Source organism: Mercenaria mercenaria, chromosome 9, assembly GCF_021730395.1.
Source record: "Mercenaria mercenaria strain notata chromosome 9, MADL_Memer_1, whole genome shotgun sequence".
Lineage (NCBI taxonomy): Eukaryota > Metazoa > Mollusca > Bivalvia > Venerida > Veneridae > Mercenaria > Mercenaria mercenaria.
Genome location: NC_069369.1, coordinates 36,439,431 through 36,449,572, shown reverse-complemented (window position 1 = coordinate 36,449,572; position 10,142 = coordinate 36,439,431).

Here is a 10,142-nt window from a genome sequence, read left to right as displayed (position 1 = left end):
CTGTAGCTACAGCCTTCAAATTTGGACCACATGCATAGGTTTGTGTACCGAAACAAACTTTGACCTTGACTTTGACCTAGTGACCTACTTTCACATATTTGAAGGTACAGGCTTCAAATTTGGACCACATGCATAGTTTTGTGTTCCGAAATGAAATTTGACCTAGTGGCCTACTTCTACATTTCTCAAGCTACAGCCTTCAACTTTTGACCACATACATAATTTAGTGTACTGAAATGAACTTTGACCTTGAGATTGACCTAGTGACTTACTTTCACATTTCTCAAGCTACATGCTTCAAATTTGGACCACTTAATAAGTTTTGTGTGTTGAAATGAACTTTGACCTTGAGCTAGTCTTGAAATTTGGAACATTCAAAAATGGCTCAATGGTGGGTGCCAAGATCACTCTGTGATCTCTTGTTACAGAATATAAAGGGAGTAGTTAACATTTTTTTTACTTCGAATGAAACTACTTTCAAATTTATGATCTTTTGTTTTCTGAATTGAAATTTGACCTTGATTTTTACCTAGTACCTACTTCCACATTTCTCAAGCTACAGCCTTCAAATTTGAAGCACATGCATAGTCTTGTGCACCAAAATGAACGTTGACCTTGAAATTGATCTAGTGACCTACTTTCACATTTCTCAAGCTACAGCTTTCAAATTTGGACCACATGCACATTTTTGTGTACTGAAATGAACTTTGACCTTGGGCTGGTCTTGAAATTTGGAACATTCAAAAATGACTCAATGGTGGGCGCCAAGATCACTCTGTGATCTCTTGTTATAGAATATAAAGGGAGTGGTTAACAATTTTTTACTTCGAATGAAACTACTTTCAAATTCATGATTTTTATTTCATATTAAAACCTTAGCAGTTTGAATAAACTTTTTTTTGCCACCATAATACTTTAAAGGAATAGTTGAACCAGGGAGTGAGTCAGTCTCTTTCAATAAAAATAAATTCCAGAATATTAACGAGTAGATATACATTTAATATATACTTTCAAAATGTAACTCTTGGATGCTATTGCTACCTTAAAGTTGGTGGTTTAAATTGAAAGCGCCAGCCATTCTGCCAGCAAGTTGTGTGTTTGAGCCTTACTTGGCTCTACACAACAGTTAATATGACACATGCACTGGCTTTGCCGGCAGTGTAGACTGGCTCCCGTCCCTATGTTTGTTCTTATTAATTAACATACATCAGTTTTCTTCATTTAGAGGGAAGTAACTCCAGAAGGTTGTTTCTTACACTGACAATTTTTATTGCCTCTGGCTCCAAACATAGGTATGATTCAGCCATCAGATAAAATTGTGCTATTTTAGAGGTTTAAAATTTTCTTATAAAATGTTTCCAGTATTTAATTTTATAAAATATAACCAGGGAGCCAGGCTACTGGGAGTGGTTCAAATAATTTTAAGCTATAAATCAAATTAATATAAAGACTGATACTGCTAGAAGCGGCCAGTCTACACTGGGTCCAAGACTTGTGATATATCTTTTTCACATTTTTAGCTCGACTATTCGAAGAATAGGGGAGCTATCCTACTCCCCCCGGCGTGAGCGTTAGCGTGAGCGTGAGCGTCACACAAATGTTAAAGTTTGCGAACCACCCCAAATATTTTCAAAGTCCATTGAGATATTGCTTTCTTATTTCGCATACTTGTTTACCATCATGACCCCAGTCTGTAAAAAGTAGGAGGCAACTCTATCAAGCATTTTGACTGAATTATGGCCCCTTTTCGACTTAGAATAAATGTTAAAGTTTGCGTACCACCCCAAACATTTTCAAAGTCCATTGAGATATTGCTTTCATATTTTGCATACTTGTTTACCATCATGACCCCAGTCCGTAAAAAGGAGGAGGCAACTCTATCAAGCATTTTGACTGAATTATGGCCCCTTTTCAATTTAGAATAAATGTTAATGTTTGCGTACCACCCCAAATATTTTCAAAATCCATTCAGACATTGCTTTCATATTTTGCATACTTGTTTACCAACATGACCCCAGTCTGTAAAAAGGAGGAGGCAACTCTATCAAACATTTTGAATTATGGCCCCTTTTCGACTTAGAATATGCTCATTGTAATGTTAAAGTTTTACTCATTGCTTATACTATCAAGCACTGAGAATAGTCGAGCGCGCTGTCCACTGACAGCTCTTGTTTAATATGATCCAAAGTAATGAACTGACAGAATAAGCCTATCTTTACTAAGAAAATATCTGGAACAGATTGGCCTTTGAAGTGAATTTAGACGAAAAAAAACCCACACAGAAATATCAATATTACCAATCCACCGGCTAGTCCATGCCTTGATGTAAGTTTTCTATAAAGGTGTGAGATGCTGAAAATGAATTTTAACATGGCGGTTTTATTAACAGTTATGTAGATTTTCACTTTTTTTTTGCGTTTGTATGTCGCATATATTTTCTTGGAAAGTAGACGCTGCAATTATGGCCTGTTTAATTTATATGTAATATCAATTTACAAAATGTAATTTATTGTGCACTTTCGAAAAGGAACACTGGACCCGTTCTTAATTAAAATCGTGTTAAAAGTAAACATAACAGAACTTCATAAAACCCTAAACAAATGTGCTCAGCATGGTTGGATATATATATCTATCATTGGTCAATTAGCAAGACCGTGTAATAAACCCTGTTAGAAATAAATTATCGGGGCCTGTATAGTTCCACTTTTATCTTTCACCGCAGGGTAAATTTTACAGTAATGATCTGTCAGCGGGTTATTTATGATATCCTCTGCCCCTATGCGGTTATCAGCACCTGTATATGATAAACACTGTAATATGATATACCCCATCCTGTTGCGGTGACCAACACGAGAGAAATTAATCTGAATTCTACCTATAAAGATAACTTGATACACAGCAGAAAAGAATGTCCCTTAATTTTGATGAATGCCATTCAATTTGACAAATGGAAGGTAAACAAAATGCTGTGCAAGTGATGGTGGAATAGGCTAAATTTACTAATTGGTTCCATTAAAAAAAATTATGTTTAAATGTTTATTTTTTTCTACAAATAAAAGATGACAAGACTTAGTGCATTGCTGTGTATTGTTATCAATGAATGAGAAGATAGCTGTTTAATTTCCATTCCTGAAAGCCATAGTTTTTGGGACAATAGTAGTTTTCAATGTCATTCAGTAATATAATAATTATGTTCATAAACATGTGAAAACTTCCCGCCTGATGTCAAATGATATGTAGAGAGTGTGACTCATACAACTGCTGTTTCATGATTAGCTCTCAGCCAATGGAGAAGCTGCCATTCATCTGAGAGGTAAATTCAAAATATTTTAGCAGACAACATAATTTTTTTTTCTGGAAAGTACACTTCTAGATAATCATTCAACATATTTTTTTCAAAACTTATAACAATGGTGCTAAAGAAGACTTGTGCAAAATTTCAAAAAGATCTGTGCTCTAATTTCTTTAAAATTTTGATATAAACCTCTGATGTTGCTTGCTCACTGTACACAAAAAGAGTGGCCATTTCTCTACCTGAACCCTTTTTATAGTTCTTCCCCGGCCTGAGAACAAGTCATTTAGTTGAGTGAAAAGGAGAATTCAGTAACATGCATTTATATCTGTGAATCTTCATGGCATTTTTCATTCCAATAACATGATCTTTTTCATCATCAGTGATGTTGGTTTTTGCTTTTCAAAATTGCTATTTTCAAGAGCCTGAAAGTGTACGAACTTTTTTTGTGAACCTTAGATACTAATCAGATTGATTTATTAGTGACATAAGTGTCATCCCCACCTTCTCTCGTCTTTCAGTTTCAGTCCGTAAAGTCGTGCAAAGCGGGATCCTGCGTACAACTTACAAGCCAGTTTTTCCCTACTTCGTGAACGGGAAGCTTGATACTAACTTGTTTCCCGTTCGGGAGGTAAAATCATCCATTTTTCAAAAAGCCAGGTACATAAGAATTAAATGAAATGCACTATTGTAAACTTAATCTCTACCATTAAATTTTTTTTAAAATATCCTTATAAAATTTTATTTAACATATTTAAAATTACTTAGATCTAATTTCAAAATTTCCCGGAAGCTCATTATTTAGATTTATATTGAATTGAGAACTAAAGTTACACAAATACTATTTATTTATATATACTCATGTTGTACATATGTACCTGAGATGAAATAAAGAATTTGTCTCTCTGTCTGTCTGTCTGCCTGTTTGTCTATTAATCACCCCTGCTTGATGATTGTCAAAATAAAATGATATTTCCAGATTCTTCAACATTTATTTCTGACAAATACACAGTTTCAACACATGCAGTTCTTTTTTTTTTAAAGCGACAAACCATAGAAATGAAAATGAATAAAAAAGAAAGTATGATTTTTCTTATGACAGTTACACTCGGTATTTCGTGGGATTGATCGCCGATTCAAGAGTAATCACATTTGAGCAACATTTTATGACATTTTTCAGTTTTTATATATTCTGTTAGAGGTTTATTTAAGGAACAAAAATATCCATTACACAGAGTTAGATTCCTGTTGGATATGTAAATCTTATTACTTTTTATAAAATCTCAAGTTGTAACTACCTCCATTTAAAAAGTTAACTATTAGTATTTCTTTTGATTTCGATATAATTTCTAGTTTTACTAGTTTTACATATTTTGCATTTGATAAATATTGGATCATTTCAACTACCTGACACAAAAGGCAAGTTTTAAAACAGCATGTAGCTTTAAAATCCTTTCATTTCAATATATCTTGCTTGCACAACCAAGATAGACAAAGGGAGGTAATAATAATTTTATAAACTTGCATTTGTAATTACTTGTGGAAAATGTAAATCTTTGACAATTTTAAAACAGTAGTGCTTATATTCATATTATTCCATACGCAAAATATGTTTGTTTAATTTATACTTATGCTAAAATAACAATCTTTGCTGGGCAACCAGGATAAGAAAATCAAATTTTAGAAATGCTCCCATTAAATATATGAAGTGTATTAAGATGATTAGCTCCCATTAAATATCCGACGTGTATTAAGATCTCGATGAACAAAAAAAGAGGAGTAAACAAGGAGCTATAAAAATAAAGTATTTTATACTTCTTTGGTGTAAATGATCATTTGATAGAGTTTAGGACAACCCCCATCCTTTAGTTGACGAAAATCTGATTAACAAGAAGGGTTTTTTTTAGAGTGGGGGGTTTACTTTGTGCCAAGAAATTTTGCCTTCTATGAAAGTCGGAATATTTTATTTAAGAACTTGAAAGCCAGAATTTGTTCTCAAAATATTTTTTATCATTTTAATCAAAACTATCAAGTGCGTAAAGACATACATTCTATATTGTGTAATTTGCCCAAGTACACATGAAATAACTAAATGCAAGTCTCTTTGTATGTTTTGGCCCAAATTACAAAGAAAGTGGAAGAAGCAAAATATCTCGTATAACTAGAAGTCAATGGGTCTGTTTTCTGCTCTCTCCTGGACTTCAAACATCAGAATAATACTACTGATACCAGATTTGCGAGCGGAGCGAGCAGAAAATTTATTGTGAAATGCTCGAGATCTGAATTCTAGTGGTAGAATCCACCAGTCATAAATGGTGGATTCTATAGTACAATATTTTTTTCATGAAACACGGGACATAGATTGAAGCCTTTTATTTATTCCCTTTATCTGTCCGTTCATCTGTCTGCCTGTCTACACCTCAGTCGCAAAAGATGGACGTCTGTGAAGTTGGTGCGTAGATCGTAGATCGACGAATAAAATTTCTACTTTGTTGACCTTGGTCGTAGATCGTAGATCAACCATCTAAATTACATTGAAAATTGGTTGACCTGGCACAATTTCCCCTATATGTATATTGTGGAAACTTTAAAATCCTTCTGGGGTAAAATTGTTGGTCCTATTCAAAAATAATTTCACATAAATGGTTCTTGTTTAACACTCTACCAAGATTCTTTAAATTATTCCAATTCGTCAAAGAACGTGGCCACCAGAGGGAGTGGTCACTTTCCCCTTTGTGTATAATTGTTTATCAGGTGAGCGATCTAAGGCCATCATGGTCCCCTTGTCATACTTTTGTTGCTTTGCAACAGTCATGTATGTAAGAGAGACTGCGATATTTTTACATGTACCGTTACGGGTACATGGCTTCATTTTATGTACCGTAAAATTCATAGAATTTAATCATACACGTTCAAAATAATACACCCACCTTCTGAGATTTAGGCATTGTAACCTTCCTGTTAGCATTTCTTTTATATTTGCCATAGCTTTATCGGTGCAAATGATTCCTAAATTGGGCCAATTCGTTTCACTGAACCCGGGACATGCCGGTCACGTGAGCGGCAAGAAAATAATTTTCGCCGGTTTAATAATAAACGAACGCTTCGGCGTACGCCGGCCACGTGAGATGCGAATAATAAAGATAAATTTCCAATTTATTATGATTTTCTATTGATGCCTTTTCAAAATAAGTTAACAAAATATTTCTAAAAGTATGTTTCTACTTTTGCTGTTATGAACCCAAATTTTCAGATGTTTAACCGATTTTATATCGCTAATATATATGATTTGCCGCTCTGCCTATCTCGCTGGACCGTCGCACATCGGCGTACGCCGGATAGCCCGGGAAGTGCCGGGAAACCCAAAAGAACGCCTAGCCGGTTGCCCGAGGCGAACGGCGTACGCCGCAAAAGGAACGAATTGGCCATTATTGAGCGAAACGAAGAAACGCATTAACCCGAACTTTATCAGGGAAAGCTTATTAATATAGGCCCGGGTTGTCGGCGTCCATCGCCCCCCCCCTCGTCTTGCGTCAACATATTTACTTAAACACCTCCTCTATTCAGACTAATCAGATCAAAGTTTACACCAAACTTGACCAGTAGCATTCTGGCATGGACATCTATCAAATATGTTCAAATGGTTTACCTTGGCCCCTATTAGGGACCGTCAGAGCTAAAAATAGAGAAACCTTTAAACGACTCCTCGTGAACCTCTTGATGCATCTTCATCAAACTTGGTCTGTAAAATCATTATAAGGTTCTCTCCAAGTTTATCAATTAGGGACCTTGTTCCCTTTAAGCTAAAACAAGAAATACCGTTAAACGACTAGTTCTGATGAATCGCATGATAGGTCTTCGTCAAACTTGGTCTGTGGCATCATTGGTAAGTCCTCTACCAATTTTTTTAATAGGGTCAGTCGGCCCCTTTTATTAGCCACTAGAACCAAAAAAAAAAAAAAAAAAGAAATATCTTTAAATGACCTCCTCTCATAAACCGCTCGCTGGATCTTCATCAAGCATCATTATAACTTATTTATAAGATCTTCATCCAATTAAGTGTATTCAAATTGAGACTCTTTGCCCTTTTTAGGGGCCACTAGAGCTAAAAATAGAAATGCCTTTAAATGACTTCTTTTCATAAACCGCTTGGTAAATCTTCATTAAACCTGACAAGGTCCTCTACCAAGCTTTTTCAATTGGGGGCACTTAGCCCCTTAAAGGGGCTAGAGCTAAATACTAGGAAAACAAACTTAAAATGACTTTCTCTGATGAATCGCTGAAGTGATCTTTGTCAAACTTTGTCTGTAACATCATTATACGGTCCTCTCCCAATTTTTATTTTTTACAGCTGGATGCACTAGGCCCTTTTTAGGAGCCACTAGAGCTGGAAACAGAAATACCTATAAACAACTTCTTCTCATGAACCACTGGATGAATCTTCATCAAACTGGGTTGAAGTATCAATGTAATATATCCTGCCAATGTTGTACAAGTGAGGACGCATAACCTAATGTAGGGGCCAATAGAGCTAAAAATAGAAATACCTTTAAATGACTTCTCATAAACCGCTCGATGGCTCTTCATCATCCCAAATATTTTCTGGTTGGGGTGTTTAGCCCATTCAGGGTCCACAAGAGTTAAAAATGGAAACAAAACTTCGACACATTCTCATGAAACACTAGCTGGATCTTTATCAAACTTGGCCAATGTCCTCTCCCAAAACTGTTCAAATGGGGGCACTTGACCCCTTTTTGGGGGCTACTGGAGCTAAACATAGAAGGGAAAAAAACTGTCATGATTTCGGAGCCAGGGCAATGACATTTTGTTTTAGATTGGTTACGCTTGTTTTGGAAAAAACGGGGGCGAATGCGTCCGTCTTTTCGTATGTCTGCTATATTTCTTTAAAACAATTCAAGTTAATGACTTCAAATTTGGCATAGATGTAGACGACAAGATGATGTGCAGAGCGCATGAACCGGGTCAGTAGATCAAAGGTTATGGTCACAAACTGAGCTGAGATGTCATATATGGCCGGCATATTTCGTATCCGAAAAAAATCTTTAAAACACTCTTCAAGGTATTGACTTGAAACTTGGAATATAGGAAGATGAGACGATGTGCAGCGCAACAACCTATATTAAGGACTATGCTATTTCGACAATGCAAAATTCGTATGTAAAACTGAGATTGTCGTAACAACGCGAGAAATGCACGGGGATCAAAAAGAAACTAATAATTATAAGAAAATGTATCTTCGAATAAATTATAAAGTATCAATGACACTCAAAAAACATGTCCCAACAGTGCACTAGAAGAAAATGCATAGACATTTTCGGGGTAAGTATTTGGTACCGTAAGTCTCTCATATATATACAATATATATATTCTTCAATAAAGGGATATGTCAGTGGTAAATGAGCTGAGCGTTAGCTTTCTAAGAAAACGCCGTTAAACTATGTTACACGAATCACACGGGGCACCGCTCTTTTACAAAACTGTATCCGCCATGTTTTCTTCAGTGAACGAAATAAAATGAGTATTTTACCTTAGATTTCCTTATTGTAGAGTACGACTGACTTTCTAATCTAAATAAAACATCACTTTTTTATAACATCCACTGTCCGATCTTTTGATCAGTTAACGATCACTCACAATTACAAAATAAAACCAACGTGTCATCAAAATTATCACTTTACACGGCTTCATGGACATCACGGCCTACTAACATTAAATTTGTAATCATGCGCCAACCACACAAATGATGAAAGATCGGTACTTTTTCAAAGACATGTGTTATTTCCTGTAATTTTCTGATATTCTAACCTTCAAACAACCGAATTGTATGCACAGAAATAACGAAACATTTATGCAATATAGCTTTTAGTATAAATTTTGGATCTATCTTTTTCAGCCCAACAACAGACTTTGTATATGTCACAAACCGGTCTGTCCTCGAAATCAGTGTCAAAGGTTACTAGAACATAAATAAAATAAATAAACACCGCTTACTATGTTCTTGTAAGTCCTGTAAGATGAAACGGCTCGTGTTATTACATTCATATATATTCCGTATCGGAAACATTGACAATCACAAAGTCGACCCTTACCACGAACATGAAAACAGTTACTTTTATGCCTTTGTTTACATTTCAAAAGTAACTATTCACATATACGTTCAAGAACGTAAATTTCGTGCTTTCCGACCCACATGGTGTGTAAACTTCTGTATTTAAAAGTATGGTGTATTCGGCAAACCATTTGTAACTTCCGACGTGGTAAATGCCATTGTCAGTTATGTTTACGAAATTTAATTGAATATTTATGTTTTATACTTGCAAAAGAAAAACTTGATGGTCATGGTCGCTGGCTTCGAATTCCTCGCCCATCACCGACGTGGGATCAAAAACCACTTGAGGTGTGAAACTTTTTCACGTAAGGAAGCCATCCAACTGAGGTTAGTGTCTCGATCTAGGTACTAGTCTGAGCCTCAAAAAATGTCTGGAGGGACCCCTGGAGCCTTTCACCCACCACAAAACCTGGGAAAGTTCATTGTGTCGTTTCGGTGTTACTCACAATCAAACAAAATAAACATTGTTCCCGTTTTTGTTTTTTTGTTTTATTATAAATGAATATGCAAAAAGGTTTGTTTGTTTCAGTGTAACGTCAAAATATAATATTAAAATTATATATCAACAGTGAACGCCACATGCATTATTTGTTCACGAGGGGTTATGCTTTAATCTTACAGGTAAAACAAATATATTCCTTTTTGTATAAAGGGTAAAGGTAAATATTATAGTTTATGTGTGTGTACTCGTGGAATTTAAATGTGAAGTGTAAAAAGTAT